This window comes from Elaeis guineensis, chromosome 4 (assembly GCF_000442705.2).
Source record: "Elaeis guineensis isolate ETL-2024a chromosome 4, EG11, whole genome shotgun sequence".
Taxonomy (NCBI): domain Eukaryota; kingdom Viridiplantae; phylum Streptophyta; class Magnoliopsida; order Arecales; family Arecaceae; genus Elaeis; species Elaeis guineensis.
This window is the reverse complement of record NC_025996.2, coordinates 111,933,813-111,953,401: the sequence shown is the minus strand read 5'-3', so window position 1 is coordinate 111,953,401 and position 19,589 is coordinate 111,933,813.

The window sequence follows — 19,589 nt, the reverse complement described above, 5'->3', positions numbered from 1 at the left end:
ACTCACTAGGAGTAGTGAGTAGATACCAATCTGATCTTGGAGAAAATCACTGGAAAGTGGTTAAAGCCATCCTTAAGTATTTGAGAAATACTAAGGACCAATAGTTGGTTTATGGCGAGTCAGATCTGAAACTTGTGGGGTTCACAGACTCCAGCTTCCAATCTGACCATGATGACAGTAGGAGCGTGTCGGGTTATATCTTTACTCTGAATGGTGGAGCCATCTGCTGGAAGAGTTCCAAGCAGCATACTGTGGCAGACTCTGTTTGTGAAGCGGAGTACATCGCAGCATCGGATGCTGCGAAGGAAGCTGTGTGGCTGAGAAAATTCATCAACGAGCTCGGAGTAGCACCCTCCCTCGATGGTCCAGTCCTGCTCTACTGCGACAGCACTGGTGCCATAGCTCAGGTGAAGGAACCCAAAGCACATCAGCGGATGAAGCACATATTGCGCTGCTTCCACCTGGTCCGAGAGATCGTGGATCGAGGTGACGTCGACCTTCAGAAGATCAACTGAAAGGAGAACCTGACCGACCCCTTCACTAAAGCCCAGGCATAAAGGAGTTCGACAACCACAAGTCAAAGATGGGTATTAGATACTGTGCCGAGTGGCTTTAGGACAAGTGGGAGTTGTTGAGAAACGTGTCTCAAAAAGTCAATCGTCAAGCTGTTGACGGTTGAGCAACCAAGTATTGTAATTGATTTGTTAATAAATAAAATATATTTAGCATTTTCATCATAAGCTTTCATCTTCTAATGAACTCCGTTGTTATGATGAAGTCCTTAGGACTATTTAGATTCGATAAAGAGAGGATTTATCGATTAGTCCTTAAAACAGTTCACGATCAAATGATAGGCTGTTAATAAGGACAACAGCTTCTATCGAGTATAGGTCACTGTAGGCCATATGGGTTGGTTGTCCTCTTAACCAAAGAGTGTAGAGATACTGGTACGGCATACAGGTGAGATGTAAGGGTACATCATCATTGAACGTGACCAACTCCAGAGCATTCTGCTATCGAGAATGTCTCTGATGGGATATAGGTATAAGTGTCCCTTAGACCTGAGATCACCTCAGTGACTTGCAAGCAACTCACTGTGCTTTGGTACTGGACTAACTGAATTTCTAATTCAGGGATGGAAGGCTTCTGGGCACAGTCAAGTACTTGCAAAGTCAGAGTGTGATCGAGATGGGATTGACTACTCCAAGAGTTGGAGAAGAATGAGTCGCTGTATTTCAATTTAGCAAAACCTTGGCCAGGGTAATCCATCAGATGGATTTGATATTTTGAAATACAATGTGAACAACCTAATCAGAGTTGACAGTTGAACTCTGGGGTGTCCTATGATCATTTTGATCAAGGAGATGAATTATATGAAAACTATATCCGCATGGGTTCTAAGGATATTGTTCTACACATTCGACCTATCCGATCGTCGGGTACCATTGCTAGATGGTCACTTTGATTGGTATAGAATTTATTTCTGTACTATCGACTTAGGTTCGGACCTATGAGGTCACACACATTAGAGTTTGTGATCCAATCGGATGGTTGATCAACGATTAAGAATCGTTCTAGGGTTAAATGATCAATACGATTGACATTTAACCCAGTGCAAGTGTTGCAGGAGGATCGATTAGCAATTCGATTGCTAATTGGCTTAATTTGATTAAGCCAATGGGCTGAGATTAAGTCTAATTAAATATAATTTAATTATATTTGGTTTGAACTTGATTGGATCAAGTCCAATTGGTTTATTGGATAAGTCAAGTGCTAGGAAAAACTAGTCCTAGTTCAACTAGGACTTGGGTCAATCTAATTTCTAATTTGATTAGAAAATTAAATAAGATTTTAATTTAATTTAATCTAATTAAATTAGATTCTTAATTAGGTTAAGACCTATTTTAATTGGGTTGATCTAATTTTGGTTTGATTTGGTTTGAGAAACCAAATTAAAACAAGTCATGAGATAGAATCCTAGTAAGACTAGGATTCCACCTTGCGCCACATAAGCCTTCCCCACGCCCTCTCTCTTATTCAACGCCAATCTCCACTTATTTTGTGTGACAAAAGCCCTCTCCTAGGTCTCTCCCACGTTCACAAAAGGTCTCCTCTCTTCTTTCTTACATGGAAGGTGGTTTGGATCAAATCAAAAAGGAATAAGTTTGGATTTCGAATTCTATGAGATAGAGTTTTAGAAATCCAAAACTCTTTCAATTTTGCACCGAATTTATCCAATTTTTTTTTGGAATTTTTGTGACTTTTAGGGTATACATTGTGCACCCTTTTCTGGTGATCCATGCATGAAAATATGAAGAGGGTGCTCAAGAGTTGGCCGTCCCTTAACTTGCCATGTTTGGATAAGCCTTGACTAGGTATTTGACCTAGACAAGGACTCTATCATACCTCTCTATATAAGATGAGTTTCTTCATAAAATTTTTGAAGAAGATAGAGATTTGGGATTCCTTTGATCCATCCAAAAATTAGAGAGAAAGACCTTTGGGTCATGGAGATATAAAAGACACAGATTAGGGTGTCTAGAGAGAGAAACGAGAAGAAGAAGAGGGTCTTCTTCTAGGGTTTTTTGTTTTCATATCTTTCCTCCCTCCATATTGAGTTTTCTGAGAGCGTCTCAGATCTGAAACTCTTCCTTTTACTTTTCATATTTGGAAGAGTCCAAATCAAGAAGAAGGAGGCACCTGATCAACCATCAAAGAAGGATCAGCGCAGTACTAGCATACTGTGCTGATTTTCTGAAGCAGGACTTCTGATCAAGATTCGTGGGCTCGTGTGGATGACTCCTAGAGGTCGGATGTGTGTGCGGCTTGCAACATTATCCTCAAGCCCAGATCAGCAAGGTTAGAACGTCTAACTTGCAAGGTAATAGATCTGATCTATTGTTTAATACATATATTAGATGTAGTATAGAAACATGTTGATATGATCAACATGTAGTTCATGCTATATTTATATATTTTAATTTCTGATTTAATGCTATGTAATAATCATGTAATAGGATCTTAGATCTAGGGATTTTCTGATTTTAAAAAATAATTTTGATTTATTTTAGTCTTCCGCTGTATGATCTTGAAAAAGTTTCAAGATCTAACCCTGAAACCCTAGATCTGGTTCCTTCAGGTATGTGTTAGATGTGTGCCCTAGATGCCAGATCGGCTGACACATTCCTGTACAGATCTAAGGGTAAATTTATAATTTTGATTATAAATGAATAAAAGGGTTATTCTTCTATCACATTGTGTACATTGTGTCTGTGATACATTCTTTGAGTTAGTGGGAATGTAAATTCATATTTTCAAGAGTTAAAAATTTAAGGCATGAATTTATATAACTAACTCATAAATAGCTCCTGCCCAAAGGATCATCACGAGGATGGTGATTGATCCGGAAGGTTGGTGTACGATCACTTTCTTAGGGTAGATGTGTCTTGAGTCTACGATGTGGAGACACCGGAGCGAGAATATAGGTATTCATTGAGAACGAGAGTACTGAGCGTGACCACTTCGAGCAGTCATAAGAAAGTCTACCTTCTCGTTGATGACTAGCTCGATGCTGCAGTTGTGTGTCTAATTCTTTGACCTGAGGTGCATTGATGGTTCACCTTAAGTGTGTTATAGTTTGACTACACCATAACTCGTCTCCTAGCCATTCGGAACCCTGAGGTGTATGTTGGCTGTAGCATGTTCATTGTAGGAACTAGGTCGCACCAAGATGGGATCTATCAACCTCGGCAGATGAGAGGAGTAGTCCTATGATGATCGAAAGATCGAGTCCTTAAGCCCATGGCCATGGCAGAGTGAAATAATGAAAAAGAAGTTTTTCATTGGAGTTTCACATCGGACTCAGATCGATCGATTAACTCATATGACTGATATTGGGTTTGACGAGTTCACCTTAACCCAAATTTAGTCGGGACTCATGATAGAGGAACTCAATCACACAAGTGGCTGCACCGAGAGGTTCATCTTCAATTCTGATAGGTTGCCACCATATACTGCTAGGTATCACTGGTAGATTTTGGGAGTAATTAGAATGATATTGATGATTGATCATTCTAATTGTCTGAATCAGAATAGTTCTGATCCATCGAAAGAAGTTTTGATGATGTTGATGATGAGATCACGACATATCTCATTACCATACGAAATTAAACCTAACTAGGTCACACAAATAAGGGTTAGGGTCTAAATGTCATCAATTGAGCTAGCTCAATTGATTTGGATAAGATCCAATTAGGTTCAAAGAAATCGTGCTAGCACACGATTGAGCATTTCTCCTCGTGTAATCTTTTCTGTCTTTACTGAGCCAAATATGATTTGACTCACCTAGAGAACCTTAGAAAGGTTTCTCTCAATCTAAATGAAGATTGTTCAGCTCAAAAAAGGCTTGTCTTAATTCATGAGATGAATTTAAGACAACACCTGCTAATTCCTAGCACCTGCCAATTTTATTTTAGGACATCTGTCAAAAGTTGACATATGGGTCTTAAACTGAAGAGGATTTATTGAAGGATTTTTGTGAAGTGTCCACATGCCAAAACCCAATTAAATTGGGTGCCATAATCAGATTATGGTATGAGCCCAATTGGATTTAAGTGGGTACCCCAAATGGATAAGAACCAAAAAGTCCTGATAAACTTGGACTCTTTGGCGCCACCTTTATTGAGCTTATCCATTGTTGGTGCCAACTTAGGAGAGAGGGTGGGGGTTCTTATCTGATGTGATCAGATGATATCACTCCATCAATAAAAATTTTTTCAGAATTTATTAGAATTTTTTGTTTGGTTGAATGATGTGGCACTGCGCAGCATACAGGGTCTATATAAACCCTGCTGCACCTAGAGTTTTGTGGATGAAATTATTTTATGCACAAAACCTAATAGCTGCCATCCCCTACCCTCTTCTCTATATTCTCCCTACTCTCCTTCCTCCCCTCTTCATGTCCAAAAAGTTGGACGTCCATCTGGCAGAGATCTAAGGCGTGGTGATGCCTGGAGTAGAAGGCTGCAGGACATCTTCGACAGGCTGCTGCTCCAACTTCAGAAGGAGTTCTGAAGCACTTTTAAATCAGATAAAGATCTGATTTTTGGAGCGTAGATTCATGAGGAGAAGATGTTCCAGATCTTATCTGAGTGAATACTGGTAGAGGCCAGATACTTGTATGGCTAATAAAATCAGATATTATTTTTTTTTTTTTTTTTTTTTTTAATAAAATCAGATAATAAAATTAGATCTAGAGAATTAGATCTAAAATATATAGAATAATTTTTTTTTTAAAATTATTCTACCCCAGATTTGATGAAATCTGGAAGATCCTACGTAGGAAAAATATTTCTCCTCCTTCAAGTGGTATCAGAGCCAGATTGTTGGCTCTATTTCAGATCTATTTTAGATCTAATTTTAATTTTAATTTATCTAATATTAAATAATTTCAAATGTCATATCAGATATGATAGGATCTAAAATTAAAATATTTAAAATTAAATCTAAGAAGATCTAACATGCATAAGATGCATGACTAGACTAGGATTAATTGAATCCATGAATAGTCTTAAGTTTTATATTTTAATAAGATTAAAATATGAATTAAATATAATTTATTCTTTATTTTTTTAATATTATAGTTATTATAATCAGATCAGAAAAATAAAAAATAAAATTTTAATTATTTCATAAAATTGATTTGTTGCATGCCTAGACTAGTTGTAGAATTGTTCTAGTAACTTGTCTAGAATAGTTTTTATTTTGAAAAGTTTAATTTAAATTTTATTTTTTAGATATTACATATGATGTATTAGATCTGAAAGCATGTTAATTAGATTGATTTTTGATACATGAGATGTATGCAAAGCATGTATTAGTTAGATCTTAAATTGTATATGTGATATGTTAATTTAGATCTAACTAGTTTTATAGTTAAATTTATATTTCTGATTAAGGTGTTCCTCATGACCGTCCGATCATAAGAATAAAGTAAAATTTTAAGACCCTCTCTTCCCATTGAATGAGGTGTTCATATGACGTGTAGGGGTGCCGCGCATTCATCCTTAATCAGAAATCAAAACTTACTTTTCTGTAAAATCCTAGATCCTGAAATACTAGGATTTATTTTACATGCTTTGTTTATCAATCCAAATTTAATTAATGAATTAAGCTTATAAAATTAAGTTAGGTCTAAAATTGAGAATTTTAGATCTAAGACATTTTCATAAAATTAGGTTCGGGCTTGGGTAGCTCAATTAGGTCTAGCGGTTGATCAAACCGAATCAAGAGTTGGTTAGGTGAGATCATGAAAGCTAATAAATGACCAGCCTAATAGGATTAAGTCTGGGTCAAGGTCGAATCACATGTAGATGTGATTCAATCAAGTTAAGACCTAATTTGGCTCAGTGGTTAGAGCCTGGATTATAGGCTAACCCAATTAGTTCTTGTTCGACAATTTGGTGTCTAAGGTAAGTTGGGCAGATGCGACCGACTGGTTTTTAATTGAGAGCTACTCGACTCGAATGCATTCTTATCGAGTTAATGGCATATCCCTCCCACCGATCTCACTTACCTGCCATATGTGTCGACTCAGTTCTGATTAGAGGTGGCTAACAATTCGAGCTAACCCATGCCACTAGGTTAGTCATAATTGTTATGACTATGTCAAATCAAGTTTAATGAGACCTAAATTAAATCTCTCTAAGAAAATATTAAGTCTAGGTCTTCCACCATTGTGGATGTGCGGGCCCTTCCCGGGATTGATTGTTCTCGGTTGGTTACAGTGGCTCAGTTGCATCGGGAAGATGCAATCATGTCCATTAGGCATTGGATGCTACGGATTAGAGGATGGGTTGGGCTCAATATTTCGGATATGGTGAGGGACCCAATCAGGAATCTAATTCGTGCAAATAGTGGGTGTGACTTAACTAAGAATTGGAGCAATATCCTGGACACGGTGAGCTTCATGAATTAGAGACCAAGTTTTTGGAGCACCATGATTAGAGAATCATTGGACAAGAGTTGTCCACTCATCGGTTGACCCATCACCAATAACTGTTAGATGAGGTGGTGAGCCAGTCGGTGAGACTGCACCACCCACTAAAAATCACTGATCATGGAGATTTTCACATCTCTACCAAGGGAGTGTAGGAATCTGAGAAAATAGTGGGAGCCTAATTTATTGAAAAATAAAAATTTTAAACAAATTAGATGAGTCTGATTACAAAATCTAACTAGAAACTTTTGACTCTCTACAGAAAATATGTCTGCCTCAAACCCCCTGACCAAAATTCTAGACACCCATAGACTGACTGGACCAAATTTCAAGGACTGGTTGAGGAACTACAGAATTGTTTGGGGTTCCAAAAAATTGACTCATGTCTTAGACCAGAACCCACCTGCCATACCAGCACGTCCGACTGCTGAATAGAGAGCATCTCTGGAAAAGTGGACGGATGATGATAACAAAGCAAGATACTACATGTTGGGTGCAATATCTGATGACTTGCAGCACCAACATTAGAATATTTTGACTACCCACCAAATGTTGGCTCACCTGCAAGAGTTGTTTGGTGAACAAAGTCGCGCGGCCAAGTATCAAGCCTGTCAAAGACTTTTTAAGATCAAGATGCGTGATGGGCAGTCAGTCCAAGATCATTGTTTGACAATGATCAAGGATCTTGAGGAGCTTGAGAAGCTCGGTATTATCTTACACAAGGATTTTCAGATTGATGTAATCCTTCAGTCCTTGTCCGATGCATATGATCAGTTCATCATGAACTTTCATATGCATAAGATGCAGTGTACCTTGGCCGAGTTAATGAACATGCTGGTTACAGCTGAGCTTTCCATGAAGGGTTCAAAAGGCTCAGTTCTTGCTGTAGAGCGGACTTCTTCTAAGAGAAAGTCTTTTGAAAAGAAAAAGAAGTCGCGAAGAAGTAGAAGGTGGATGGGAAGAAGAGGAAACAGAACTGTCCTCAGTACCTGGCCATCCTGAAGAACAAGAAGGATGGTCCTTCTGGAGGTATGCTCATTTTAGAATCTAACATTATGGTTTCTTCTGCATCCAGTTGGGTGCTTGACTCTGGTTCTAGTGCTCATTTGTGCACTTCTATGTAGGATCTTGAGGAGAGCAGGAGGCTGAGGGATGGGGAGATGATCCTACGCATCGGGAACGGAGCAAAGTTGCTACCATGATCGTGGAAACCTATCCTCTGTGATTACCATTAGGATTAGATTTATTTCTTAGAGATTGTTATTATGTGCCTGCAGCAAGCAGGAATTTGATTTCTGTTTCATGTTTAGCACAAGAAGGCTATGTGATTAGCTTTCATAAGAACCATTGTAACATTTTTTATGAAAAGAATAAAGTTGTAGATGGTTTTCTTATTAACGGTCTCTATCAGCTACATATTGATGTATCTGTATTTAATATTGAGCAAAATATGAATGCCATAAGAATTAAAAGGCCTAGAGATAGTCTAAATGATAGGTATATGTGGTACCTAAGGCTAGGTCATATAGTGGAAGACAGGGTTAACAAATTGGAGAAATTTGGGCTATTGAGTCCGTTGACTTCCGAGTCATATCCAGTTTGTGAATCATGCCTTCAAGGCAAAATGACCAAGCTTCCTTTTGTGGGACATGGGGAAAGGGCCACAGACCTACTTGCCTTAGTACATACGGATGTGTGCGGCCCATTTGATGTGCCGGTTAGAGGCAACTACGTCTACTTTATTACCTTTACCGATGATATGTCTAGATACGGATATGTGTTTCTAATGAAACATAAGTCTGAAGCTTTTGAAAGGTTCAAAGAATTCAAACATGAGGTAGAAAAACAAACAGAAAAGCCCATTAAGGTTCTTCGATCAGATCGAGGAGGTGAATACCTTAGTCGAAAGTTTCTAGACTATCTTAAGGACAATGGCATATTCTCTTAATGGACTCCACCTGGAATGCTTCAACTCAACGGGGTTTAGAATGGAGAAATCGGACCCTATTAGATATGGTCCGTTCCATGATGAGCTTCATAGACCTCCCTGAGTTTCTTTGGGGATATTGTCTCATGACAGTAATTTATGTATTGAATAGGGTTTCCTCTAAAATCATTTCTACTACACCATATAAGATATGGCGTGGTAAGAAGCCAAGTCTGAATCATCTCAGAATTTGGGGTTGTCCGGCTCATGTCAAGAGATAGCAGACAGACAAGTTAGAGTTCAGGTCTTTTAAAGCTCGATTCATAGGACATCCTAAAGAGTCATTAGGATACTATTTCTATATTTCAGAAGATCACAATGTGATTGTGAGTCGAAATGCTATTTTTCTTAAAAAATAATTTATTCAAGATGGTGGCATCGAAAGAATAATTAAGCTCAAGGAGAATGTCTCCCAAGAGCAACGAGCTAAAGAACCTGAGGAACCTAATCAATCAAAACCAGTCCTAACACAACCTCTTCCACTTTGTAGATCGATTAAGATTTTTCATCCTCCTGAAAGATACTTAGGTACCATACAAGAGGAAGTAGAGAAAATATTCTTCACGAAAAATGGGGCTCATGGTGATGACCCCAAGACCTATGACGAGACGATATTAGATATCGACTCTGAGAAATGGTTAGAGGCAATTAGATCAAAAATTGACTCGATGCACTCAAACCAAGTTTGGACCTTGGTAGATCCACCTGAAGGTACTGTACCTATTGAGTGTAAATGGATCTTCAAGAGAAAGATAGGTGCAGATGGGAATGTGGAGACATTCAAGGCTAGGCTCATAGCAAAAGATTATAGTCAGCATGAAGGCATTGACTATCAGGATACCTTTTCGCCCGTAGCCATGCTAAAATCCATCCACACATTGCTTGCTATTGCAGCCGATTTTGATTATGAAATATGGCAGATGGACGTGAAAATGGCATTCTTAAATGGACATCTTGAGGAAGATATCTATATGGAACAGCGCTTGATTTCACATCTAGTGATGATGATCACAAGATTTGCAAGCTACAAAGGTCCATTTATGGACTTAAGCAAGCATCTCGGAGTTGGAATACTCGTTTCAATGATATCATCAAAACATTTGATTTCATCAAGAACGAGGAGGAACCATGTGTATTCAAAAAGGTTAGTGGGAGCGTAGTTGTCTTCCTCGTATTGTACGTAGATGACATCCTCCTAATTGGGAATGACATTCCCATGTTGACCTCAGTCAAAGTATGGTTGTCTAAGAAGTTCTCTATGAAAGATCTAGGAGAGGCATCCTTTATACTGGGTATTAAGGTCTATAGAGATAGACCAAATAGGATGCTCAGATTTCACAAAAAATGTACATAGAGGAGGTGCTAAAAAGGTTTAGCATGGAAAACTCCAAAAGAGGTTTATTACCTTTTAGACATGGTATTCATCTCTCCAAGAAGATGTGCCCTAGTACACCTGAGAAGATTGAACGCATGAGCAAGATCCCTTATGCTTCAGCAATAGGGAGCCTCATGTATGCCATGCTATGTACACGACCTGATATAGCCCATGCTGAGTGTCACAAGCAGATATCAGTCGAATCCAAGCGAAGAGCACTGGACTTCTGTGAAATGTATCCTTAAGTACTTGAGAAAGACTAAGGATATGTTTCTAGTCTTTGGGAATGGAGAACTCTGTTAGATGTGTGCCCTAGATGCCAGATCGGCTGACACATTCCTGTATAAATCTAAGGGCAAAATTATAATTTTGACTATAAATGAATAAAAGGATTATTCTTCTATCACATTGTGTATATTGTGTCTGTGATACATCCTTTGAGTTAGTGGGAATATTAATTCATATTTTCAAGAGTTAAAAATTTAAGGCATGAATTTACATAACTAACTCATAAACTGCTCCTGACCATAGGATCATCACGAGGATGGTGATCGATCCGGAAGGTTGGTGTACGATCGCTTCTTTAGAATAGATGAGTCTTGAGTCTATGGTGTGGAGACACCAAAGCGAGAGTACAGGTATTCGTTGAGAACGAGAGTACTGAGCGTGACCACCTCGAGCAGTCATAAGGAAATCTACCTTCTCATCGATGACTAGCTCTATGCTACAGTTGTGTGTCTAGTTCTTTGACCTGAGATGCATCGTCGGTTCACCTTGAGTGTGTTATAGTTTGACTACACCATAACTCAGTCTCCTAGCCATCCAGAACCCTGAGGTGTATGTTGGTTGTAGCATATTCATTGTAGGAACCAGATTGCATCAAGATGGGATCTATCAACCTCGGTAGATGAGAGGAGTAGTCCTATGGTGATCGAAAGATCAAGTCCTTAAGCCCATGGCCATGGCAGAGTGAAATAATGGAAAAGAGTTTTTCATTGGGGTTTTCACATCGGACTCGGATCGATCGATTGATTCATATGACTGATGTTGGGTTTGATGAGTTCACCTTAACTCTAATTTAGTCAGGACTCATGATAGAGGAACTCAATCACACAGGTAGCTGCATCGAGAGGTTCATCTTCAGTTTTGATGGGTTTGAGAGTAATTAGAATAATTTTGATGATCGATCATTCTAATTGTCTGAATCAGAAGAGTTCTGATCTATCGAAAGGAGTTTCGATGATGTCGATGATGAGATCATGACATGTCTCATTACCATACAGAATTGAACCTAACTGGGTCACACAAATAAGGGTTAGGGTCTGGATGTCATTAATTGGCTAGCCCAATTGATTTGGATAAAATCCAATTAGGTTCAAGGAAATCGTCCTAGCACTCGATAGAGCCTAACTTTCTCCTCGTGTAATCTTTTCTATCTCTACTGAGCCAAATGAGATCTGGCTCATCCAGAGAACCTTAGGAAGGTTTTTCTCAGTCTAATTGAAGCTTGTCCAGCTCAAAAAAGGCTTGTCTTAATTCATGAGATGAATTTAAGACAACACCTGCTAATTTCTAGCACGTGCCAATTTCATTTTAGGACATCTGTCAAAAGTTGACATATGGGTCTTAAATTGAAGAGGACTTATTGGAGAATTTTTGTGGAGTGTCCACATGTCTAAATCTAATCAAATTGGATGCCATAATCAGATTATGGCATGAGCCCAATTGGATTTAAGTGGGCGCCCCAAATGGATAAGAACCAAAGAGTCCTGATAAACTTGGACTCTTTGGAGCCACCTTATTTGAGCCTATCCATTGTTGGTGCCAACATAGGAGAGATCATGAGAATTTTTATCTGATATGATCAGATGATATCACTTCACTAATCAAAATTTTTTCAAAATTTATTAGAATTTTTTGATTGATCGAATGATGTGGCACTGCGCAGCATACAGGGTCTATATAAACCCTGCTGCACCTAGGGTTTCGGGGCAGAACTTGTTTTGTTCAAAAAACCCATTGGCTGCCACCCCCTCCCCTCTTATCTACATACTCCCTGCTCTCCTTTCTCCCCTCTTCACATCCAAGAAGTTGGACATTCATCTGGCATAGGTGCAAGGCGTGGTGACGCCTGGAACAAAAGGCTGCAGGACTTCTTCGACAGGCTGCTGCTCCAACTTCAGGAAGACTTTTGAAGATCTTCCTAATCAGATTTAGATCTGATTTTGGAGCGTGGAATCATGAGGAGAGGATGTTTAGATCCTACCTAAGTGGATATTGGTAAAGGCCAGGTGCTTGCATGGCTACATCAGAACCTCAGGCAGTGCTGCGATCATCTACAGGGTAATTAGATTACCTTTGAGGTATGTCTATGTTTCTCATACTTTTAGATTTAATTTTGAAATTAAAATATCAGATAATAAAATTAGATCTAATAGATATTAGATCTTAAATAGCATAGGATGAAAATTTAAAATTTATTTCACCCCAGATTTGATGAAATCTGGAAGATCCTACACAGGAAAAAGACGGTTTTTCCTTCAAGTGGTATCAGAGCCAGGTTGTTGGCTCTATTTCAGATCTAACTTAGATCTGATTTTAATTTTAATTTATCTGATATTAAAAAAATTTAGATATCATATCAGATATGATAGGATCTAAAATTAAAATATTTAAAATTAAATCTAAGATAATCTAACATGCATGAGATGCATGACTAGACTAGGATTAGTTGAATCCATGAATAGTCTTAAGTTTTATATTTTAATATGATTAAAATATTAATTAAATCTAATTTATTTTTATTTTTCTAATATTATAAGTGTTATAATAAGATCAGAAAATAAAAAATAAAATTTTAATTTTTCTATAAAATTAATCTGTTACATGCCTAGACTAGTTGTAGAACTGATCTAATAACTTATCTAGAATAGATTTAATTTTGAATAGTTTAATTTAAATCTTATTTTTTAGATATTACATGTGATGTATCAGATCTGAAAGCATGTTAATTAGATTAATTTTTGATACATGAGATGTATGCAAAGCATGTATTAGTTAGATCTTAAATTGTATATGTGATATGTTAATTTAGATCTAACTAGTTTTGTAGTTAAATTTATATTTTTGGTTAAGGTATTTCTCATGACCGTCCGATCATAAGAATGAAGTAGGGTTTAAAGGCCCTCTCCTTCCATTCAATGGGATGTTCATATGACGTATAGGGGTGCCGCGCGTTCATCCTTAATCAAAAATCAAAACTTACTTTTCTGCAAAATCCTAGATCCTGAAACCTTAGAATTTATTATACATGCTTTGTTTATGAACCCAAACTTAATTAATGTATTAAGTTTATGAAATTAAATTAGGTCTAAAATTGAGAATTTCAGATCTAAGATATTTTTATAAAATTGGGTTCGGACTTGGGAAGCTTAATTAGGTCTAGCGGTTGATCAAATCGAATCAAGAATCGGTTAGGTAGGATCATGAAAGCTAATAATTGACCAGCCTAATAGGATTAAGCCTGGGTCAAGGTCGAATCACATTTAGATGTGACTCGATCAAGTTAAGACCTAATTTGGCTCAAAGGTTAGAGTCTAAATTGTAGGCTAACCCAATTAGTTCTGGTTCGACAATTTGGTGTCTAAGGTAAGTTCGGCAGATGTGATCGATTGGTTTTTAATTGGGAGCTACTCGACTCGAATGCGTTCTTGTTGAGTTATTGGCATATCCCTTCCACCGGTCTCACTTACCTGGCCATGTGTGTCGATCCTGTTCTGATTTGAGGTGGCTAACAATTCGAGCTAACCCATGCCACTAGGTTAGTCATAATTGTTATGACTATATCAAGTCAAGTTTAAAGAGACCTAAATCAAATCTTCTTAAGAAAATATTAAGTCTAGGTCTTCCACCATTGTGGATGTGCGGGCCCTTCCCGAGGTTGATTATTCTCGATTGGTTACAGTAGCTCAGTTGCATCGGGAAGATGCAACCATGTCCATTAGGCATTGGATGCTATGGATTAGAGGATGGGTTGGGCTCAATATTCCATATACGATGAGGGACCCAATCAGGAATCTAGTTCGTGCAAATGGTGGGTTTGGCTTAACTAAGGATTGGAGCAATATCCCAGATACGGTGAGCTTCATGAATTAGAGACCAAGTTTTGGGTGCACCATGATTAGAGAATCATTGGACAAGAGTTGTCCACTCATCGGTTGATCCATCACCAATAACTGTTAGGTGAGGTGATGAGCCAGTCGGTAAGACCGCACCACCCACTAGAAATCACTAATCATGGAGATTTTCACATCTCTACCAAGGGAGTGTAGGGATCTGAGAAAATAGGGGGAGCCTAATTTGTTTAAAAATAAAAACCCTAAACAAATTGGTTGAGTCTGATTATAAAATCTAACTAGAAACTTTTGACTCTCTACAGGAAACATATCTGCCTCAAACCCCCTGACCAAAATTCTAGACACTCATAGACTGACTGGACCAAATTTTAAGGACTGGTTGAGGAACTACAGAATTGTTCTGGGTTCTAAAAAATTGACTCATGTCTTGGACTAGGACCCACCTGCCATGCCAGCACGTCCGACTACTAAACAGAGAGCGTCTCTGGAAAAGTGGACGGACGATGATAACAAAGCCAGGTACTACATGTTGGGTGCAATGTCTGATGACTTGCAGCACCAACATGAAAATATTTTGACTACCCACCAAATGTTGGCTCACCTACAAGAGTTGTTTGGTGAACAGAGTCGCGCAGCCAAGTATCAAGTCTGTCAAAACCTTTTTAAGGCCAAGATGTGTGATGGGTAGTCAGTCCAAGATCATTGTTTGATAATGATCAAGGATCTTGAGGAGCTTGAGAAGCTCGGTATCATCTTAGACAAGAATTTTCAGATTGATGTGATCCTTCAGTCCTTGTCGATGCATATGGTCAGTTCATCATGAACTTTCATATGCATAAGATGCAATGTACCTTGGCCGAGTTAATGAATATGCTGGTTACGGCTGAGCTTTCAATGAAAGGTTCAAAAGGCTCAGTTCTCACTGTGGAGCAGACTTCTTCCAAGAGAAAGTTTTTTGAAAAGAAAAAGAAGTCTGCGAAGAAACAGAAGGTGGATGGAAAGAAGAGGAAGCAAAATTGTCCTCAGTACATGGCCACCCTGAAAAATAAGAAGGATGGTCCTTTTGGAGGTATGCTCATTATCGAATCTAACCTTACAGTTTCTTCTGCATCCAGTTGGGTACTTGACTCTGGTTCTAGTGCTCATTTGTGCACTTCTATGCAGGGTCTTGAGGAGAGCAGGAGGCTGAGGGATGGGAGATGATCCTACGCATCGAAAATGAAGCAAGAGTTGCTGCCGTGGCCGTGGAAACCTACCCTCTGCGATTACTGTTAGAATAGATTTAGTTTTAAGAGACTGTTATTATGTGCCTGCAGCAAGCAGAAATTTGATTTCTGTTTCATGTTTAGCACAAGAAGGCTATGTGATTAGCTTTTATAAGGACCATTGTAATATTTTTTATGAAAATAATAAAGTTGTAAATAGTTTTGTTATTAATGGTCTCTATCAGTTACTTGTTGATGTATCTGTTTTTAATATTGAGCAAAATATGAATGCCACAGGAATTAAAAGACCTAGAGATAGTCTAAATGATAAGTATCTGTGGCACCTAAGGCTAGGTCATATAGCGGAAGACAGGGTTAACAAATTGGAGAAATTCGGGCTACTGAGTTCGTTGACTTCGAGTCATATCCAGTTTGTGAATCATGCCTTCAAGGCAAAATGACCAAGCTCCCTTTTATGGGACATGAAGAAAGGGCTACAGACCTACTTGTCCTAGTACATACGGATGTGTGTGGCCCATTTGATGTGCCAGCTAGAGGCAACTTTGTCTACTTCATTACCTTTATCGATGATATGTCTAGGTATGGATATGTGTTTCTAATGAAATACAAGTCTAAAGCCTTTGAAAAGTTCAAAGAATTCAGACATGAGATAGAAAAATAAATAAGAAAGTCCATTAAGGTTCTTCGATCAGATCGAGGAGGTGAATACCTTAGTCAGAAATTCTAGACTATCTTAAGGACAATGGCATAGTCTCACAATGGACTCCACCTGGAATGCCTCAACTCAACGGGATTTCAGAATGGAGAAATCGGATCCTATTAGATATGGTCCGTTCCATGATGAGCTTCATGAACCTCCCTGATTTTCTTTGGGGACATTGTCTCATGACAACAATTTATGTATTGAATAGGGTTCCCTCTAAAACCATTCCTACCACACCGTATGAGATATGGCATGGTAAGAAGCCAAGTCTGAATCATCTCAGAATTTGGGGTTGTCCGGTTCATGTCAAGAGACAGCAGACGGACAAGTTAGAGTTCAGGTTTTTTAAAGCTCGATTCATAAGATATCCTAAAGAGTCATTAGGATACTATTTTTATATTTCGGAAGACCACAATGTGATTGTGAGCCGAAATACTATTTTTCTTAAAAAATAGTTTATTCAAGATGGTGGCATCAGAAGAAAAATTAAGCTCAAGGAGAATGTCTCCCAAGAGCAACGAGTTAAAGAACTGAGGAACCCAATCAATCAGAATCAGTCCTAACACAACCTCTTCCAGCTCGTAGATCGACTAGAATTTTTCATTCTCCTGAAAGGTACCTAGGTACCATACAAGAGGATGTAGAGGAAATGTTCCTCACAGGAAATGGGGTTCATGGTGATGATCCCAAGACCTATGATGAGGCGATATCAGATATCGATTCCGAGAAATGGTTAGAGGCAATGAGATCATAAATTGACTCGATGCACTCAAACCAAGTCTGGACCTTGGTAGATCCACCTAAAGGTATTGTACCTATTGGGTGTAAATGGATCTTCAAGAGAAAGATAGGTGCAGATGGGAATGTGGAGACATTCAAGGCTAGGCTCGTAGCGAAAGGTTATAGTCAGCATGAAGGCATTGACTATCAGGATACCTTCTCGCCCGTAGCCATGCTAAAATCCATCCGCACATTGCTTGCTGTTGCAGCATATTTTGATTATAAAATATGGTAGATGGACGTGAAAATGGCATTCTTAAATGGACATCTTGAGGAAGATATCTATATGGAACAACCGTTTGGATTCACATCCAGTGATGTTGATCACAAGGTCTGCAAGCTGCAAAGGTCCATTTATGGACTTAAGCAAGCATCTCGGAGTTGGAATACTCGTTTCAATGATGTGATCAAAATGTTTGGTTTCATCAAGAATGAGGAGGAACCATGTGTGTTCAAAAAAATTAGTGGGAGCATAGTTGTCTTCCTCGTATTGTACGTGGATGACATCCTCCTAATTGGAAATGACATTTCCATGTTGACCTCAGTCAAAATATGGTTGTCTAAGGAGTTCTCTATGAAAGATCTAGGAGAGGCATCCTTTATATTGAGTATTAAGGTCTATAGAGATAGACCAAATAGGATGCTGGGACTTTCACAGAAGATGTACATAGAGGAGGTGCTAAAGAGGTTTAGCATGGGAAACTCCAAAAGAGGTTTATTGCCTTTTAGACATGGCATTCATCTCTCCAAGAAGATGTGCCCTAGCACACCTGAGGAGATTGAACGCATGAGCAAGATCCCTTATGCTTCGACAATAGGGAGCCTCATGTATGCCATGCTATGTACACGACCTGATATAGCCCATGCTGTGAGTGTCACAAGCAGAGATATCAGTCGAATCCAGGCGAAGAGCACTGGACTTCTGTGAAATGTATCCTTAAGTACTTGAGAAGGACTAAGAATATATTTTTAGTCTTTGGGAATGGAGAACTCCAGATTCAGGGATATACAGACTCAGACTTTATGTCTGACATAGATGATCGAAAGTCGACATCTGGGAGTCTATTCATTTGTAATGTGGTGCAGTTAGCTGGAAGAGTTCCAAGCAAATGGTGATTGCAGATTCCACCATGGAGGTAGAGTACATTGCTGCATCGGAAGCTGCGAAGGAGGCATTCTGGTATAAGAAGTTTGCCGCAGAGCTTGGAGTGATGTCATCGGATGCCATCCCTCTTTACTGCGACAATAATGGTGCCATAGCCCTAGCTAAGGAGCCAAAGTCTCACCAGAAGTCCAAGCACATCGAGCGGCGATTCCATCTGATCCGTGATTACCTCGAAAAGGGTTATGTCGAGGTCAAGAGAGTCGACTCCACAGATAATGTGGCAGACCCGCTGACTAAGCCATTGGGCCAACAGAAGATCGAAACCCACCTTGAGAAGATGGGACTTAGACATGTAGCCAATTGGCATTAGGTCAAGTGGGAGTTTGTTAGATGTGTGCCCTAGATGTCAGATCGGCTGACACATTCCTGTACAAATCTAAGGGCAAAATTGTAATTTTGACTATAAATGAATAAAAAGGTTATTCTTCTATCACATTGTGTACATTGTGCCTGTGATACATCCTATGAGTTAGTAGGAATATTAATTCATATTTTCAAGAGTTAAAAATTTAAGGCATGAATTTACATAACTAACTCATAAACTGTTCTTGACCATAGGATCATCACGAGGATGGTGATCGATCCGGAAGGTTGGTGTACGATCGCTTCCTTAGGGTAGATGAGTCTTGAGTCTATGGTGTGGAGACATTAGAGTGAGAGTACAGATATTCATTGAGAATGAGAGTACTGAGCGTGACCACCTCGAGCAGTCATAAGAAAATTTACCTTCTCGTCGATGACTAGCACGATGCTGCAGTTGTGTGTCTAGTTCTTTGACCTGAGGTGCATCGTCGGTTCACCTTGAGTGTGTTATAGTTTGACTACACATAACTTGATCTTCTAGCCATCCGAAACCCTGAGGTGTATGTTGGCTGTAGCATATTCATTGTAGGAACCAGATCGCATCAAGATGGGATCTATCAACCTCAGTAGATGAGAGGAGTAGTCCTATGGTGATCGAAAGATCAAGTCCTTAAGCCCATGGCCATGGCAGAGTGAAATAATGGAAAAGAATTTTCCATTGGGTTTTCACATCGGACTCAGATCGATCGATTGATTCATATGACTGATGTTGGGTTTGACGAGTTCACCTTAACCCTAATTCAGTCGGGACTCATGATAGAAGAACTCAATCACACAGGTAGCTGCACCGAGAGGTTCGTCTTCAGTTCTGATGGGTTGCCACCATATACTGCTAGGTATCACTAGTGAATTTTAGG